Below are 21,131 nucleotides of genomic sequence, written 5' to 3' on the forward strand. Positions count from 1 at the left end.
GGATAGTGTCCTGAGGAAATCCTGCAGCGATGGCAGTGTTGAGAAACATCATCAACAGCATAAGCACTTACGGTCTAAAGACTATAGAACAGCATTGATGGTAGACACAGATGGTCGTTTTAGCCCTTCTGTGTTCTAAAATGAAAGTAAATATCTTTGTAAACATGCAAAATGAGAAAAAAACAAGCATTTTAACTTAGATGATATACTAGTTCACTGGCAGCAGAAGCTAAATTTAAAAAATCAATAAACAAGACTATATCGATGAGTTGGATTTTTTACCTTCAAACACACATAATTAAAATTTTTCTTTGTTGGAAACCATCAGACTTTGGACATAACATTCAAAAGAATTTAGAAAAATTACATAAACTATTCATGGAGCCAGCAGTATAAATCCAAAATAATGACATGAAGTTTCCATTTTTGCATTAATGGATAATTTTCATTTGTTTAAAACTTAATCCAGTTGTCTTCTAATTTATAACAAGTTACATTCATCCCAATTACTGCTACACAACCTACATAACTGAGGTTTTCCTGTATCCAGTTTCATGCAGGTGTTGGCTGCTGGCCTGAACTCAAATCTTGCACTTTTTCTCACATTTTTCCACTTCATTGCTTTTTATCCCTCCAAAACCAGTTTTTTTGTCATCATGCCTCCTTTCATTTCAAGGCTTCTGGGTACTCGGCCCCCCCAAATGCTTATCCCAACTCTTTCGCGCACCTTGACCATCCCACTCTTGTTGCAGTACCAGATTCGGCCAAGGAGTGGCAGATAAAGTTTAATTTAGATAAATGTGAAGTATTACATTTTTGTATGGCAAACCAAGGCAGGATTTACACAGTTAATGGTAGAGCCATGAGGAGTGATGTCAAACAAAGAGTTCTAGGGGTGCAGGTTCATAGTTCCTTGGAAGTGGAGTTGCAGTTAGACAGGGTGATGAAGAAGGCATTTGGCACACTTGCCTTCATTGTTCAGTGCATTGAGTATAAGAGTTGGGATGTCATGTTGCAGCTCCACAGGACATTTGTGAAGCGACTTTCAGAATATTGCGTACAATTCTGGCCTCCGTGCCATGGGAAAGATGTTGCTAAACCTGAAAGGGTTCAGAAAAGATTTACAAGGATGTTGCCAGAATTACAAGTTTTGAGCGGTCGGGAGAGGTGGGCTTTTTTTTCCCTGGAGTGTCAGAGGTTGAGGAATGACCTTATAGAGAGTTATGAAATCATAAGGGGCATGGATCGGGTGAATAGACATGGTCTTTTCCCTGGGGTGGGGGAGTCCAAAATTAGAGGGCGTAGGTTTAAGGTGAAAGGAAAAATATTTAAAAGGGACTGAAGGGCAATATTTTCGCATGGAGGGTGGTGTGTGTATGGAATGAGCTGCCGGAGGAGGTGGAGGAGGTATGTACGGTTACAACATTTAAAAGGCATCTGGATGGGTACATGAATAGGAAGTGCTTAGAGGGATATGGGTCAAATGCTAGTAAACGGGACTAGGTCAGATTGAGATGCTTGGTCAATGTGGATGAGTTGGATCAAAGGGTCTGTTTCTGTGCTATATGACTCTATGACTCTCTATGACTGTATCTTAGATAACCCTGCAGCTTCCCTCTGTGTTTGCCATCTCAGAGGAGTCCATTGAGGCATTTGTTCCTGTCTTATGAATAGCAATGCAAATTGACACATCACCTCTGTGCTCATAACCTATATTCGTTCCCAGACACAATACAGTGTGGAGCTGGAGGAACACAGCAGGCCAGGCAGCATCAAAGGAGCGGGAAAGTTGATGTTTCGGGTTGGGATCTTTCTTCAGAAATTGGTTCCCAGTTAGGTAGCAACTTGATTTTAAAATTTATACCCATGTTTTCAAATCCATCCTGAAATTCATCCCTTCTATCTCTGCAATCTTCCCCTGCCCTCTGAAGTAACAATTCTCTTCCAATTCTGGCCTCCTGAGTGTCTCCAATTTTAATCACAACACCATTGGGGCTGCTCCATTTTCCAGTCTTGGTAAGCTCTGTTACTTTCCTCAATTTTCTTTCTGATGAATCTATTAATGTAGGGCAAAATCTCAGATTTATTTAGCTAAATGTGAATCGTGTAGCGTTTGTGGATGAATTTCTGCCGTGGGCCGTAGCAAGTCTCTCTCCACATCTTACCAAACCTGCCTCATTAACTGCCTAGCCCACCCATATGGCATCACTTATGACCAATTCTGGCCCCATCTTGTCAAATGCTGATCCCCAAACAACTCATCATTCAGTGGATATCTGAAAGACTGCCTCCCCTTGGGCCCATGCCACCTTTAAGTGACACAACCGGACAGCCCTAGACAAGAATTACCTGGACCCCCTGACAGATGACTGTACTTTGCTTCGCTTCTGTTCAACCTTTCCCCTGGGACTGACCATTATGGAGCCACAGGTTTGGTTGTGAGCCACTCCCGGACTTCTGAGCCACGGATTCCCTGCCCGAAAATACCCCGACTGGAAACCTGACCATGTCCAATCCCTGGACTGGTTTGAAATGTATGCTTACTGTGCTGTGACCCCTTGACTGATGGGTGCCTCCATGGACTTGGCTAAAGACTACTCCCCTGAGACATGTTTGCTTGTTTGCTGCACATGCAGTGAGTTTGCCAGGTAAGCTCTGGCACGTGCTACAGGTATAAGATTGACGTGGCACACTGCTATACAGCTAGGTGTACACCCCCTTGACTGAGGAATGCTGCCCAGCAAGGCAAGCTGCCTGTTAGTTTCCCTGCACTAATTGGCACCGCAAGGCAAACCAGGGCTGGGTAGGGATGGTATGAGCATGCAGATAGGTGCTATGTTAGTGAGTGCCAAGAGAGCAAACAAGCAGCTCTGCTATGCAGCCTTGTCCAATCTATTGCTGGATCCTTGTCCGTGCATGCAGTCTTGCTACAGTACTTTGTGCTAGTTGCTCGTGAGCCCTGCAATGAAAGTTTGTGCTTCCAGAGCATCCTGCTGGAAATGACATGATGATCATAAGGAGATAGCAAATGTCTGATACCAATGTCTGTAGATGAGGGATGTGTGTGGCTGGTGCCAATGGATTGTGTGCTGAACTATTCCTTGGTTGCACACAATGTGAACTTTGCTTGGAGTAAGCGCCAAGTTAAATCCATTCTGATTTCCATGTAGTCGCAAATTACTGCTGGAATCTGTACTGAAAACAAAAAATGCTGGAGATCACAGTAGTCAAGCAGCATCCATGGAGAGAAAGCAAGCTAACGTTTCGAGTCTAGATGACTCTTCATCAGAGCTGAAGCTTCATCAATTCAGCTTGCTTTCTCTCCATGGATGCTGCTTGACCCGCTGATTTCCATGTCTCATTTTCACAAAGATTGACTGGTTTAGAAAATTTTGTAAGTTAGAAAGCTGAATATTAGGGAGGTTGAGTTGGACCATCAACTAGGCATTTAGCAAGTAACAATCCCCCTCAACTGGCAACTTGCTGCTGCCAACAAGAAATGTGCCACACTGTTTGTCAAATGTATGAAAGGAAGAGGAAGATGCATCTGATGTTGAGATAAGTCTCATTGGAATTCTTGACAAATCTCAACATTGCCAACATCACCCAGTCCCTTCTCAGATGCTGCCCCCAACAGCCATTGTTCTCTGGCTTTGTTTCTGTTTGTTATTATTTCTGAAGGACAAAGCAACTAAAAGAATTGAAAAGCTCAAGAGACAATCTAACCATTACCCCTTATCATTCAGTGGCATTACCATCACTGAAACCCCCACTAATGTCATACTGGGAGTTGCCATTAACTAGAAACTGAGCTGGACTAGCCATTTAATTACAGTGGATACAAGAATGGGTCAGAGGCTATGAATCCTGCAGTGAGTAACTCATCTCCTGTCTTCACAAAGCCTGACCACCACCTACAATCCACAAGTTAGGAGTGTAATGGAATCTTCCCCACTTGTCTGGTTGAGTGCCGCTCCAACAACTCAAAAAGCTTTGCATCATTCAGGACAAAGCAGCTGCTTGATTGTCACCACATCCACAACATCCACAACATCCACTTGCTCCACCATCACACACAGTAGCTACAACGTGTACCATCTACAGAATGCACTGCAGAAATTCACCAAATCTCCTTGGCTACCATCCAGAAGGACAAGGGTGACAAATACATGGGAATACCACTACCTGCAAATTCTCCTCCAAACCAGACATCATCCTGACTTGGAAATATACGCCCGTTCCTCCATTATCGCTAGGTCAAAATCCTGGAACCCACTCCCTAACAGAACAACTGGACTGCAGTGGTTCAAGAAGGCAGTTCACTATCATTTTCTCCAGGGAAGTCAGGGATAAGCAACAAATGCTGGCCTAGTCAGCAACACCCACATGAATAAGCAAAAGAAATCTCTGAAGTTAGGCCTGGAATAATGTGACTGCCGTTACCACAGAGTGCTAAATAATCAGACCCAACATCAACAGACTTTCATTTCCTTTCTCAGTACTAGTCCCCAAAATGAAATTTGATCATTTTGATAAAAATTTCCACTCTGTGCTAAGTGGATGACTGCAATGTATTCTTCAATTACATCAACTAACTGTCATTGTGATATTTCAGAGAATACAAGCTGCTGATCAGTCTCTGTGTGCTTGTTAGTGCTTCGGTGATGAACTACAATTGTGCTCTGACAGTCTTTACATGGTTTTGGAAAATAGATCTTCAGAACTGAATCATCTCAGCCTTTGTTATGTTGATGTTCAGCTTCCAGCAATATTCTTTACTGACACGCAGCCAGAATTGTTATGGCTTTCCTCTATTTAATTCATCCATATTCTTTTCCTCGGAAGTCCTTAAGCTTGGTGCCTATTGTAAACTACTATCATACTGCCAAATCTCTGCATCATCCGATTACATATAAAGCACTTTCTAAATATGTATGATTATTTATTCTATTCCTCCATGATGTCAATTCTTTTGAACATAAATAATCACAGTGAACTAGAACCTATGTTTTTCAATGTTTTTTTCCAAAACATGCAAAATCTGCAATGATGATTTGTGTGTGAAATAATATTTTATTTTTCTGATTATAGTTCTTTGCAGTCTGAAGCTGATTCTCATGCCTTTTTCCTAAGACCAGTTGTGTTGAGTATATTATCAGAAATTCTACCCTGAGGCCTAATGATTTTTCTCTTTGTATCAGAGCAAACTTGCCTCATTAGTTACCTTCCCTGCCCCTTTTGTATCCCTCTAGTCCAATTTTATCCCCATCTCATCACAATCCATTCCTGAAACAACTTGCACACCTGGGAATATCCAGAAATTTCCCTGCACTCCCTGCTGCTAGCGCCATCTTTAAAAGTCCAGTGTGCACCAAGACAAGCAATCAGTCCAGAGTGACCTTGTATCATCCTTGATGTTTGCCCTGAGCATGACAGACAAGGGAAATTTGGAGCCCTGATTTGTTGGCAGGGAACTGGAGGTCCTGCTGGATAGTGTGGTGCAAAGAAACCCCTGATTCCCCAGGAGTGGAGAGCATGACACGTGCCTATGCCAGCTTGATTCCAGGTTGCCACTTGGGTCAGTGCAGTCATCTGAAGGAATGTACAGCACTGTAGGAAGATGGTCAATGACCTTCTCCAATCTGCCAGTGAAATTGCAGTGAAATTCAAATCTGCCATCTTCTCTCCAATACTCTCTAACCACCAAGGCTCATACCGTACCATTCTCACAACTGCTTGCAACATCTTCACTTACTTGCTGTCACACATCTCATTTTCCCGCCATCACTAACCGTACATGCTGTCTGTTGTGTCTAATCACTTGCTCAGGACACTTCCCCAACTGCGCCAAAAATTTCAGTTGTGACACCCACTTTTATCTCCCTTAGCAGCAACTTGTCTCTCATTCCAGGAGGAAAACAGGGCACGATGGGTTGTGGCTGCGGCTACCAGACCTTCAGCTTTTCATCTCTTATGTGGAGAGCATCCTGACTCTGACTGCCCCAGACTGATATTGGAGGCTCCCCTTGACTTACTGTGCCAGGGCTCCCTAAGTAAAGGCTTATCCTTGACTTGACTGAGGACTAGCTTCTTGGCTTTGTACCTGCACTAGACGACATGGTAATACAACAGTAACGTGAGCCTTATATCTCTGCTGAGGGGGAAAAGTGTAAAAACGTGAGGCAAGGCAATTATGCTGTTAGCACTCAGGAAGTCTCAGAGTGAGTAAATGCTAATGACAGAAAATGAACAAGCTGGAGATGCGACCTGGTCTATTTCATAAGCTGGTGCATGTCCCTGAGTACACAGTGTCCTCGCAGCAGCGTTACAATGATCATTGCTGGAGCAGCCTGACGAACAGTGCAGAAGCATCCTGTAAGTGAATCAGAGATGCATCGTGAAGGTGCTTAGAGGTTGGCACATATTGGATGCCAATGTCTATGGATGTGGGGTGTGGGTAGCTGGTGTCGCAGAATTGCAGAATCCCTATAGTGCAGATAGAGGCCAGTCAGCCCATCAAGTATGCACCAACTCTCCAAAGAGCATCCCACCCAATCTCATCCAATCCCACCCTATCCCCATAACCCTGCATTTCCCATGTCTAATTCACCTATCCTGCACATCTCTGGACACTATGGGTCAATTTAGCATGGTCAAGCCACGTAAATTGCACATCTTTGGGCTGTAAGAGGAAATCAAAGTACCTGGCAGAAACCCATGCAGACAAAGGGAGAAATTTTCAAACTCCACACAAACAGTCACCTAAGGCTGGAATTGAACCCGGCTCCCTGGCGCTGTGAAGCAGCAGTGCTAACCACTGTACAGCTGTACCGCTGTGTCCATGGAACGTGCCCTGAGATGTTGGTGCATAGTTTCCAATATGGAGGTCACTTGGAGCAAGCAGTGAGCTGAAGTCACTAGGTACCTGCTTTGATTTTTATGTCGAGAATTCTTGACATCTAGCTTGTTCAGTTTATTTGGTGAGAAAGGAAGATGAATAGTAATGAATTAAGTTGTGACTTTTGCAAGGCTTTAACAAGGCATAATCTTGATTCCAACTCAACACTGCTTAACAAGAAACTCACCTCATTGCTCAGCATATGCATAAATTATGGTACAATTTGATCCCAATGTCAAGATAGGTCTTGCTGGGCTGCTTGTGTGATTCTTCCAGAAATCACGCCATAGCTGACACCATTCAGGACTCTATAAGATTACAGCCTATATTATCTTTAGATTATACACAATTCCCCATGGAAAAATGAACACACCATCTCAAGGATTGTTAATGTAGATATACATTAATCCACTTCCACCTATAGACAAACTTTGCTATTTTGTTGTGATAGATATTTCACATTAGAATTCTTTCAGTATATATGGTCTTCTGAATGTGCTTCAATTGCCTGCATGCATTGTTTGGAGCTTGCAAGCTAATGAGAGACCTTCGGTAAAATTAACATGATCCTATTGTTAAAGCAGATGCTAACATATAATTACTATATTCAAACTTTGACAGTCGGAGACACTGCTGTTTAACCAGAATGTTTATTACCATTTTCATGAATGCTAATGCCAAATGCAAATGTTGAAAAATAAAAAAAAGCAGAATTATCCTTTGAATCCTATGATTTCAGCAGCAAATTATACCTCTTTAAATATTATTATACAGACACATTGAATGAGAACCTAATCCTGTTTTCATTTACAATTTGTGTAGCAGAGTCAGACAGCTATATTGTGTAATGTGGTAGCATTTCTTCTCTCCTTTCCTGAAAGTCAAACCTTTGGATCTAACTAGTATCATTGGGAATTTGCAGGAGGAATGGGCCAGTGTTTATTAGCAAAAGAACTGCAGATGCTATAAATCAAGAACAAAAGCAGAAGTTGCTGGAAAAGTTCAGCAGGTCTGGCAGCATCTGTGAAGAAAGAATCAGAGTTAACATATGCAGTGACTTGACTGCATTTAATGCACCTGCATGCCTTAATGGGTTGGAATCCTGGGCAATTTCTGTAAAGCACAGTGGCTTTGATTTCAGGTCATACTTATTAATCTAAACATAGCTGCTTGAGTAAGCAACTATCAGTGTCTGTGACAAACTGTGAAGTTAAGCTGATAAGAGTTAGACAAGATGTTACATTTGGAAAACCAGAATGCTATCATTGAGACATCTACACCTCTTATTAGGAAATAGACTCAGAATATCCTGAGAACCTCTGCAACCCCTACAGATTTAGTATCAGTGACTTCAAGACCCATTGGCCACAGATGAGGAAAAGAGATACCAATAATTTGATAATTGTCAGTTTGATCTGAGATACACAAGAGTGTTTTGGGGAGGGATGGGCTGCCTGCTATATTTTCCGGTATAGAGGTAGCAGTCCCAAGGACTGTCCAGCTGCTACAGTCAATCAGGTGCTTTCACCGTTTGCACAGAAAGAACTGATCACTTGCTGGTGTTAATATGTATGTATGTATGCTCAGCTTGCTTCAAACTCAAACTGAAGTAAAGAAACAGATATCCTTAAATCTTTGTCCTCGGTTGTCTGTGGCGATATGAGTTTGGATTCTAGATAATGTCATGTAGAAGGAAAGGTAGTTGAGTCTTACAGAAGCAATAGATACTTTGCCGGCAGAATAAAAATGAATGAAAAGGGCTTATAGCCTTGAGTTGTGTCCTGAAACTTTATGTAGTCAGAAAATATGGTACTAAACCATGTAGAACAGAAGTTCAACAGTTAGATGGTATCCACTGGGGCTAAACTTTACCATGGGATTGTCCTACAAACCGGTCTACAACATAGGGTGTGGTTATCAAGCAAGGACAAGCAGTGACCTCCCTCCATTGTTCATACTAAGCCCTCAGCCAGATGCTGCTGCTGTGGAGTTACATTTGCAGGGAGCTGATCATCAAGAAATTACAGGGGCCTCGGGCCTGTGATTTCCTGACTCACACACCTCCTCAGTGGGAGGGCCTCATTGGGAAATCAGCCCAAACATCTGGGCTCACATAAGGACTTTGAATAATTTCGTGGAACGCTTGAGCTAATTCAATATCAGATATGATCTAAATGAATGGTAAAGTAGTCCCAAGGGGCTGAAAGGCCTACTTCTGTTTCTGATGTTTACACATGTTATTAGAGTGAGCTTGGACATGGGCAATATATCCTGGCCAATACTATGCCCATGTCCAGTGAATGATTTTCTTTTACAAAAGGCAGCCAGCTAATACCATTACATCAAGAATATAGCAAATTCACATCAAAACTTATTGCATTGCATCCATCTGAAATCTGGTTTCCTAATCAGGTCTGGATCAATGAGATTGTATGAGGACGTGTACTTATTTCACGGACTATTTGTAGGTATTGTTGCCGAATGGACTGTTGCTTTTTTAATTCCATCGCCTGTGCTCTCTTCACCAGTTGGATTTCTACACACAAAGCTTTGCTTTCATTTACCTACCTGACCTGTTAGTTCACCAATGAGCAATTGAAATTAAATTTAAATTGTAAAGTTTTACTGCTCCATTAGTGGACAATGGGTACATCTGCCTCTGCTAGTCTGCTGAAAGCAGATGAGGCCAAAGAGATGGGAATTGATATGAGATTTTATAGTGGACTAGAATGAGTTAACTGCAAGCTAGACAGGAGATATTATGGAAAGCAGTTCTCTAAGGTAAATAGGTGTCCATGCCCAAGTTCAAGCTGCAGTTAGGAAGAATGAACAGAAAGGCATTCCAGCTGCCATGAAGACCAATCAGGGGGCTAAGTTATGATTGAGACCATAAAAGGGAGAAGGATTTCTAGAAACCAAAGCAATTCGACGATTACTAGCTATGTATGGTTAAACCATTTGGAATTGGACATTTCAACAGCAACTCCATATAAGGAAATCAGAACATGAACTTGGCAGGTCTGAACTGTGTAAAAAGCAGCCTGGAAACCCCTGATTTTAGCAGGTTTCCGGAGAATAACATTGCAAGATGTGTCCTACATCAGGAGGCATGATGAAGACATTGAGAAGAGTTCCAGTCTGGCCAGCTGCCAACTCTCCTGGGTAATAACATTTGGGGTTAGTTACAGAACCCAGGGTAGTGAAAGACAGTGATTGAGATATCTCTAGTATTTACAAGCATGTATTATTTGTTTAAATACTTAATAAATTAATTGAGTTTTCTAGAGCTCTAAGTGTCTCCACCGTATCGTCATCTATGTATATACTGATGCCTCAGAGAGATGGACAACAGTACATTTGAGCCAATTTCATTTGCTTGCCTTTTCCCTGTAGCATTTAAATTGTTTCTTTTCTCCTTTCTCAACTATTCATGTACTTCTGTTTAATACCTATGTATAATGGATTTCCTCCTCCCTACTGAAACAAACCTCAAGTGGAATGCACCAAATTTAGGATCCAGTTCATTTACTTTGGTTGCTAGAACATGAAAAGTGGTTGCCAGCTTCAAAATCTACTCAAACAGCAGTTTTTTAAAGAAGTATTTACATCCTTTCCCCAAAGCAACATTTTCTCTGACTGCAAAGAGCAACAATGTTGATAACTACACCTTTAAGTATATGGGCATCCTGCTGGGGAAGTTACATCAAAGGATGTGGAAACTAATGGATTTGAGAGCAAATGAGAAATATATTTTCAAGCATTCACAGAATAGTTAAGTTATGCTGATTCTGCTTTGGACATATCTTGTTTGCTTTGGAGGTTTACCACACAGGAATTGATACACCTTTCTCTATCAATGTTGAAGAGAGACACTACGCTTGCTTTCCTACTACACTCCTGCATTTAATAGCAGGGAGGGAGCAAACCATAATAATGCAACTGTTGTCCACTAACGATGGGAAATATCAATTAATCTACAGCAAAGCAAGATGAGCCAGTAATGGAACCAGTAAAGATACTGTTCTTACTAAGCGTGCTATGCCTGGTGGACCTGATATTCACATTATGCTTTATAGCAAAATATTTTCTGAAATAAAGTTATCTGCAAGTTCTTCCACAAATCTAGTGTTGCCAGCAATATAGTATTGCTACTGTAAGGACTATGATTTGCCAAGTCACGTTTCTAGTTTGAAGGTCTTGTGGTCAAAGGAAATTTGTTTAGGTGTATTTCACTCTATATTGCTTTTTATCCAATAACTGCACATGGACATTCAGTTAAGACCAGGACAGATGAACACCTAGCAACCAGCAAGACCTGGACTCCATTCAAGCATAGTACTTCACTCTTTATCCTATTGAAGCGTTGGTGAAGTCAAATTTGGAAGCAAGGTAAATTTCAGATAAATTTCAGAAGTTTATACGTCCTTCAACTTTGCTTTTCTAATTGTTATGAAGTATTACTATTGATTAATTTTATTGATAATCATTAATACTTCACTTTGCAACTTAATGAGGTACCTCTCAATCCCTTTCAAAATGTGCATTTTGAGTTGCTGTGAACATCTCTTAGAGTTCATGCTTTGTGCACTTGCAATGGAGCTTACCATTTTTTCTTGCACCTTCTCCAACACATTTTTTGTGGCACCGTGACTAGAATTCATTACTAGTCCAAGTGTAGTCTCACCAGTGAATTTCAAAGCCTTTACAACTGTGGCTGACTGTATATCCAGGTACTGTAATTCCTTTATCGCATTCTCAAGATTGTGCACCAACTTGTTCACTTTCTAAATCTCCCTGTTATACTTTCAATCCCGCTCACTTTTTAAAAATTTGTTATGCAAGTATGCAGTCATTTGCAGTATTAAATTTGATTTGCCCAGTGGCATGATTGATCTAAATTGTATCCAAATTTCTGGTGACATGCTTTACTGCTTTTACAACTGATCCAATTTCAGTGATTCCTGCCATTTTGACAAATTTATATTGGGTTCAGTATCAAAATAAATGAGAAAGAATTTGATTCAAGCACTGACCTCTGAATGCTTCCTGATAGCTGTCTTTCTTGTTCCATCATTTAACAATAATTATAACAAATTGTTTGATGTCAGATTCTTAAATTGCTTTAGTGGCTATTATTACACTACTATTAGAAAATAGACAAGAATCTGATATTTCACTGCGATTTAATGTAACAACAATGTCTGGTATTATACCATTGTTTGACATTACATGAGTACTTGATGTTATATTTATAGTAGATGTCATATTGGTAATTGATACTTTACTCGTACTAATAATTGTCAGATAGTACGCTAGTACCTGATATTCCACCATTGCTATCTAATATGAAGAAGCATGAGGATATTCACGTTGACAATAAGGAAAAATGTACAATATTTTTTAGAAGTTATGAAACTATAAAAAGTTGATGTCGAGTGAGAGAAAATTAAGTACACTCTTACAAAGAACACAAAGTTAGCAAGCAAGACACTAAACAATTAGGAGGGCAATTGGCATTTTTGGGTCATGAGAATAGAGAAGTTTGTATAGGGATTAGATGAGACCACATTTACAGTACAGTGCCTAATTTTGCTTTCTATACTTAATGACATAATTATTGTACAGGTAGTACAGTGAAGGTTCACTAGATTGATTCCTGTAGGGAGAGGATTGCTGTATGATAAAGACTAGACAAAATGGAATTTAGAAGTATGTTAAGTAACTGTATTGAAGCATATAATAATCTGAGGGAGATTGACAGAATAGACAGATAGGTTGTTTCACCTGACTAGAGAATAGAGATAATAGAGAAACCAATCCTTGGTCTCCTCCAATTTCTCTTCTATACGCTGTCCCTTGGCAACATAACGATGAGACAGCATTGTATTGGTTATCACATATACACTGAAAACACAGTGTAAAACTCATTACCTCTCTCATTTCCTCCACAGTTGCTAAATTATTGGAGCTAACCTAACACCTAGCACTGGATGAACGAAAACGTTCTTCAACTAAATACTGAGAACATTTAAGGCATTCACAGTAACAGTGACACTTAGAAAATGCACTTCAGTAACTCATGAAAGCAGTTTTGACAGTGTCTTCCAAATCTGCAACGTCTATCACCTAGAAGAGCAAGGACAGCTGATGTATGGGAGCACCACCATGTACATTTTCCTCTCCAAGCCACACACCAAACTCATTGGAGCTATATTGCCATTCCTGCACTCCCTTCCTAATAGTGCTGTGGGTGCCCCTAACCTCTAGGTTGCAGCAGTTTCAAGGTTGTCGATCACCATTACCTTCTCCAGGGCCTTTGGGAATGGGCAATAAGCAATGGCCACATTTCATGAGCAAATAACAATAATCATTTGGTCCTACCTACAGATTCCATCACTGCACGATCGAAGGAATCAGCATTGGGAAGAAGGGCCTGTAAGAAGCCACTCCCCATCCTTTCCTCTCCACCATCCTTATCACAGTTACCTCCATCTTGCCTACACTTACTTCTCTTCGGGTATCCATCACTGATCCCTGACGAAGGCTCCAGTGTAATACCAACAATGGTCACCACTCTTGGTGATGCTGGTAATACATGTGATGTGGCTCTCTGAGGTGGGATTTCTTCATTCCTCCAGGTTTAATTGAATGGGAGGCTTGACGACGCTCGGGTGAGTGTTGTTATAAAATTCCTTTGGACCCCTGAAAATGATCAATGTAGGATATTCCCTCCAGTTTTCCTGCTGGTGGATGGAAACCCCACCTCCAACGTTAAATTCCACTCCAAAAGTCTTTGGGAAAATGAGTCTGAAAATCATGGCTGGGATCCATTGTGTGTACCAACATCATAAGTTTGTCACAGCCTTGCCCTGAAAACAGAGGCAAGAAAGTTCAAAGCAACATGAGGGGCAGTTTATGAATTGTTATACTAGAAGAAGCAAGGAAAGATGAACCTTGACTTATAGAGAGTCTATCATGTCTGAGGCTGTTCTGAAATGCTTAATGTTCAGTGGGTTACCTTTCAACTTAACTCATCATTTCAAAACAAATAAACACAGTAGAAAACTTGCATATAGCAAAGGCCCACAGCAGTGAAATAATTGGCCTGATAATCTGTTTTGGCAAGCGCTGATTGAGAATTTGGATGAGGATGACAGGAGAACCTCCCTGCCTCTCCTTGAGTAGTGCAATAGGTTCTTTTATATTCACCTGTGTAGACAAGTGGGGCCTTTGGCTTACTGTCTCATTCAAAAGCCAGCAACTTTGACAATTCAGGCTCTTGCACTGAAGAGTCAGCCTAGATTTTACACTAATGTTCTAAAATGAAACTTGTACATAATTTTGAAATCAATTTTGAGTGTGGTTACCATAGCATCCCTGGTTCAGACTTATAGACATTGATAAGGTGTAAAACAAGAATGGATGTAGTTGATATGGATGCTTTTGACTGAGAGAAAATGCTGGCTGCCAGGGCGAATGTTTATGCTAGTGCATTTATAAAGCAACAATCACAGATAATAATTCTCAAAACCACAGGCTAAACAGATAAGACAGCAACGAAAAGGCTTTACCCTCAGGCAAGTAAGAAGTGTGAAATTAACAGTTGTTCACAACAGATGAAATATCTGAAGATAGCCACATGGGGGAGCTCTTATTGGACATATGAAGAAGACATGGCTTATATCCTGCCACCATGTCCTTTAAAATCATGGAGTGGGGCTTTCAGTTTAGAAGGCACATAAAAAGTAACAGCCTTTTAAAACATTTCTACTGAATATAACATCAGGTCAAATTTTAAGCTGAAGTTGAAACTGAAGTTCTTGTGATTTTAAACTCAAAAATCAGCATTCTGATAAAACAGAAGCAATATCAAAAATATGACCACTTCAATGTCAACACTTATAAACTTTCCTATATATAGTTGATTGAATTCTACAAATTCTTTTATAAACAGATTTATCTATTTGTTCTAACTTCTTAGGAATTTTTATAAAAAGTCTTCAATGCAAACAGTGGAGTTGTGTCATGAATTGTGTCCAATTTTTTTAGTTCATTTTTGGGATATGAGCATCATTGACAAGACCAGCATTCACTTTCCTAATTGCCCTTGAGTTGAGAAGGTAGTGGTGAGCTACCATTCCCAGTCTAAGTGGTGTAGGTACACCCACGATACAGGTGGGGACGGAGCTCCAGGATTTTAACTCAGCAGCAATGAAGAAACGGCAATATAATTCCAAGTCAGGAAGTTATGCAGCTTGGTGGGGAACTTGCAGATGGTGCTGTACTCATGCATCTGCTCTGCATCCTTCTATGTGATAAGAGGCTGTGGAGTTGGAAAGTGCTGTCAGAGGAGTCTTACTGCAATGGATCTTGAAGATGGTGCACACAATTTCCAACGTGTGTTTGTAGTGGAGAAAATGTCTATTTAACATAACGGATGAGGTGCTGATTTAAGTAGGCTGCCATGTCCTGAACAGCATTGAGGTTCTTGAATGTTGTTGGAGATGCACCCATCAGGCAAGTTGAAAATATTCCATTATGGTTGGTACAGTGACTTGGTGGTTAGCACTGCTGCCCCACAGTGCCAGACACCTGGGTTCAGTTCCGCCCTCAGACTGTCTGTATGGCGTTTGCACATTCTCCCCATGTTTACGTGGGTATCCTTTGGGTGCTCTGGTTTCCTCCCACCTCCAAAGATGTGCAGGTTAGATGGACTGGCCATGGTAAATTGCCCATAGTGTGCTTCTTATGTAGGTTAGCCATGGGAAATGCAGGGTTATGGGGGTTGGGTCTAGGTAGGACACTGATTGGAGGATCGATATGGGCTGTATGGCCTGCTTCCACACTGTAGGGATTTTATTAGCCCTAACGTGTGTCTTGCATATTTTGAGCAAGCCTTTTGGGGGTTGAGGTGGGAGGGAGGAGTTGGTTCTCAGGAGCTACATTACTCATTGTAGAATTCCTAGACTTTGACCTACTCTTCTTGCCACAACCTTTAAGTAGCTGATTCAATAAAGTTTCTGTTCCATCATAACTCAGAGGGTTTTAATAATAGGACATTCATCAAAGATCAAACTGTTGAGCTAGTTAGATTCTCTCTCATTGGAGATGGTTACTGCCTGACACTCATATGGTACAAATTTTATTTGCCACTTATCTCTCTGAATCAGATGTCATGTCTTGCTGTTATGGGAATGGACTGCTTCAATATGTAAGGAATTATCAATGGCATTGAACATTGCACAATTATCACCTAATATCCATGAATCTAACCTAACATTGAAGGGAAGGGCATCAATGAAGTTACTGAATATGGTTGGAAATTGCACTACCCCATCCTGAGGAGCACTTACATTGATCTCCTGGTGTTGATATCATTAGTCTCCAACAACCACAATCATTTTCCTATTATGTATACATACATCAAGTGAGAGTTTGCCTCCGATTTCCATTGACATCAATTTTGCTGGGGTCGAGTGTTGTCTTGATGTCAAGGGCAATCAATCTCATCTCCCCTGTTGAGTTCAGCTGCTCTGTTCATGTATGGAAAAAGATTGTAATAGGATCTGGAGCTGAGCAGAAACCAAACTGAACATTGGTGCGCACAATATTGATGAGGGAACGCCATTTAGTAATAGTGTCAGCAACACCTCCATCACATTGTTGATGATTGAGTATCAACTGATGGGGCAGTAGTTGGCCAACTTGGATGTGAACAGAACATACCTGGACTATTGTCCACAATGTTGTGTAGATACCTGTGTCTGAGCTGTACGGAACACATTGACTGAGGGGTGTGAATAGTTTCAGTGCACTGGCTCCAAATGTCTTCAGTGATAAAGTTGAGATGTTGTCAGGAACCAAAGCCTTTACTATGTGCAGTATCTTTTATTTATTGATATCAAGTAAAGTGAATCTAACTGGCCAATGATTGACATCAATGCTGCTAGGGACCTTAGGAGGAGACAGAAATAGATCACTTCTTTGGCGCTTCTGGCTGAAGGTTGTTGCAAATGCTTCAGCCTTATCTTTTGCACTGATTTGCTGGGCATCCCAATCATTGACAATGGGGGTGTTTTTGGAACCTCAGCTTATTAGTTGTTTAATTGTTCACCATCATTCATGACTGGCTCTGACATGATGCTGTACTTTAATCTGATCTATTAGCCTGCTTAATTCTGTCAATATCATGCTATTTAGCATTCAAGTTGTCTGTGTTGTAATTGCAAAAGCTCAGCATTGCAGTTTTAGGTATGCTTGGTGTTTCATTTTGCATACTCTCCTCCAATCATCACTTAAAGAACTAGCTGTTAGTCATAAATATGTGTAGGTCACTCCCAACAGCCAGAAGACCAGAAATGCTATCAATTACTCAGCAGTTCATAATTGGTACTGAATTCAAAATGAGACCAGTTACGTAAGACAATCCCAGGTTGCATTATCAGATTTCACATAAGATATTCTATCACAACATAATAGGACTGTACTCATCAAAGCATCCCAGTAAATTAGATTATGGGGTGCCCAATCCTAAATCAGCAGTAAGTTTACAAATGTTATTGGTTCTTTCACTGTGAAGCATGTAATGGTTGGATTACACTCTTGGGAAAAGATGTTAGTATATTAGGATAAAATGTAGGATGACAAAACTATCACAGGAATTAATAATAATCACAACTTTTGAAGTAATTTAGACCTGAAGGGTTTCACTATTAGGTGAATTAAATTTATGAGTGCACACAAAATTCCGTGAGTCACAAGTGCTTAAATTAAACTTAATTGCTGAGGACTAGTCAGTTGAAGATAAATAGTTTATGAGAATTAACATGTCCATTCTACATCATAAAAAGCTTCAGTCATTAAAACTTTACTTGGCTTGAGATCTGTTTTTGCACTAAAGAACTGAATTTCAAATGACCTAAAAATGAGCAGAATCTTCTGCTCTCATGAGTTTGGAGATGGGAAGACCATTTCATTAGGTGGATGGTGACATACCTGAACCATACTGCCTTCCTATTGCCACCAGAATTCTGCTCTGAGGGGGAAGGCCCATGGATGACTTTCCCACCAGACCACCAACTGAGGTTCTTAAATGCCCAATTAAGGACTATACAGAAGGCCCACCTTGTATGGGATTATTTCAGCTGCAAGCCAATTTGTTGCCGTGTGACATTCACGCGAGGTCAAACTGAATGGGTCGTTTGTCACCTCGGAAGTGGTCCTCTGAACAAATCCAAGCAGTGCCTGATTGAGTAACTGGACTCAGGAAAGGGGGTATAGATTAGTGCTATCTGCCTACTCCACCTCCCCAGGCCCACTCTCCCCTTGACCTCGACTCTGAGAAACCTCCTCTCCAGGGGGAAAGAAGAGAGGGTGTCCTTGCGCTCGGAGCCGCAACCCCCTCAGTCATGTTGCTGAACACAGATGGGGTTTCTGCCTCTGGTGCCTTGATTCAAGGCGTGGATCTGCTGCCTTGTGGCTCAGTCACACTTCCTGAAAAATAAGCAGCATGGATCTCTCCCAATCTGTCAAGGCAGGCAAGACCACCAGCGCTACAACAAGATTCTTCCCAATAACACCACTGCAAACTTATGACTTTAAAAATATAATTGGAAAGGATTAGATGCCTTGACATTGTAAACTCCCATGAGAACTCAAAAAATTGTATTTAATACGTCTTGAAATAATGACGCACAGGCAATTTGCCATGTCTTCACTTGTGATTTGGAAGAGCTTCAATGATCCATGTCTGAATCTTTTGCTATTGAAACTGAAAAGTTCATGTTGATATGATTCCAGTAAAAGCACCCTCCTGAGTGAAGTTGCCAGTGTAACTTGGCCCTCGCCCTTCTTATTATACTGACAAAACACAGCCCTCTGGCCATGTCATGTCAATAAACATTTGGTCTCATGCCGAAAGAAGCTTTTGATCATCCCATGTCTCTGCAAATGTTCTGGTGATATCATTTCGAGCTTTTACAATTGCACATGGTGCCTACTTTACTGAGGGGCGAGGTATTAAATTTATTGAGGTGAGTGGATGTCTGCATATTCAATTCACATTTCAAACAGTCACACAACTGCTCATGTCAGAGCTCTATAAATGCATACAAAACACACACAGGTACTGGAGTTACCTCAATTTCAGTGACTAAATTCACTGGTAATATAAGTAAAGGATACATAACCTGATTGATTTTTTTCATGTGATTTCTTACACTGTAGATAAAGAAGCATCTGTGCATGTTACTCATATTCACTTTCAGAAGGTTTTGAATGAGGTTCCACATAAGTGGTTGTTAGCGTAATGGAGTTGGAGAATACAAGAGAGTAGTGATAACAGGTATGATTGTCCATTGGCTGGATGTGACTGGTGGAGATCGCCCAGGATCTCCTCAGAGTACTCAGATTTTCACTAAATCAATTGTTTAGATGTAGGAATACAGAGTTTGCAGATGACAGCAAGTTCTGGAGCACAGTAATAAACACTGATGAAAGCCAAAAGCTACAAAAGGGCAATTGGGAAATGAAGTGTTTGGACAAAACTGTGGTACCTGGTGTTCAATATGGTCAGTGTGAGGTCATTCACCTTGAACATAAGGACAACAGATTAGAGCATTTTCTAAACAGTAAAATGTTAGGAAGTGCAAAGGGGCAGAAATATTTAGGAGCCACAACAACACAAAATAGCAATTAACCAAAGGTACTGGAGAAAAAAAAAATCAAAAAGCTAATGGAATGCCAGTCTTTATCTCAAGGAGGGGTGGAATGTAAAAACGAGGTGGAAGTTACATTGCAGTTGAATAAAGATCAGGTTAGTTCCCATTTAGAGTATTATGTTCAGCTCAGGGACTGCACCTCAGGGTGAGTTTTACAGCCAGGTCCCCCTGCCACTGTAAAATTAAGTGGGTGACATCCTGCCCCGTGCCACCCATCTGACCTGCTCTCTTAGAATCAGAGAATCCCTGGAGTGTGGAAGCAGGCCATTCGGTGCATTGACTCCACACTGACATTCAAAGGGTATCCCATCCAGACACAACCATCCCCCAATCCTATCCCTGTAACCCTGCATTTCCCATGGCTATTCCTGCACATCCCTGGACACTATGGGCAATTTAGCATGGCCAATCCACCTAGCCTGCACATCTTCGGACTGTGGGAGGAAAACAGGGCACCTAGAGCAGATCCACGTAGGCATGGGGAGAATGTGCAAACTCCACACAGACAGTCGCCCGAGGGGGGCAATTGAACCCGGGTCACTGGTGCTGTGAGGAAGCAGTGCTAACCACTGACCCACCGTGTCGCCCTGTGGGGAGAAAGGTAGGGCAGCAGACAGCCAGTCACCACTTTAGGCTGATGAACTGCTACTTAAGGGCCTCGTTCTGCCTCTCCTGCAATGTTTTTAGTCTGAGGGGGATTACAGAATCAAGCTAAGTAGCCGAGCAGCTTTGATGGCACAGGTTGCTGTCAGGCAGGAATGAGGTGGGTGGGGAGAGCAAGCAGATACCTCTTTTGGGTGGCCCCTGTGCCAACAGGGGCAGACTTCCAAGCCCTCCTTCTTTATATTTCCCAAAAAAAACCCAACCTTTCTATGCCCGTCCACTTCCCCTTCATTCACCTGAAATCTCACTGTTTACCTGAAGTCTGAGAGACTTCGAAGCTTTTTTTGTGGGAACTGGTTGCATTCCCAGCAGTGGCCATTACTGTCTACTTGTACTGCGGGGACTTCAGAGTGGCTGGCCAATCAGTTTGGCTGGCTATTCTCTGCAATGCGACTCTACTTCCCTCCAAGAGGTAGAATTAAGAACTAATTAAGCTGCACCAGGGTATGATCATTCTGGGGCAGGCATTCAGTTTTCATGTTGGCATGGTGCTGATCAACATAAGGTTGAGGGCAGAGAGTAATCAACTCCTCTCTGTAAAACAACTCAAAATATTGGCATGGGAGAGGGTACAACACACTTTCACCAGAATTATAAAAGGGACAAATTATGAGGTCAAGTTGCATAAATTAAACCTGTATTTTCCTGGGGAGAGAAGGTTAAGGGGTGTATCAGGTGATTAATAGATTTTCTACACTTGATAGAAAGGAACTGTTTCCTCTGGTCTCTTTTCTTTCTTGAGAGATCAAAGGTGCATTTTTTCTACCTAGTGCCAGTCAAAAATCTGTCTCTTATCTTCTGCCACAAGCAGCTGTTTGAAATACAAGCTTGTTTTGGGTATTCGATCTGTG

The sequence above is a fragment of the Rhincodon typus genome, chromosome 24 (assembly GCF_021869965.1).
Source record: "Rhincodon typus isolate 14 chromosome 24, sRhiTyp1.1, whole genome shotgun sequence".
NCBI lineage: Eukaryota > Metazoa > Chordata > Chondrichthyes > Orectolobiformes > Rhincodontidae > Rhincodon > Rhincodon typus.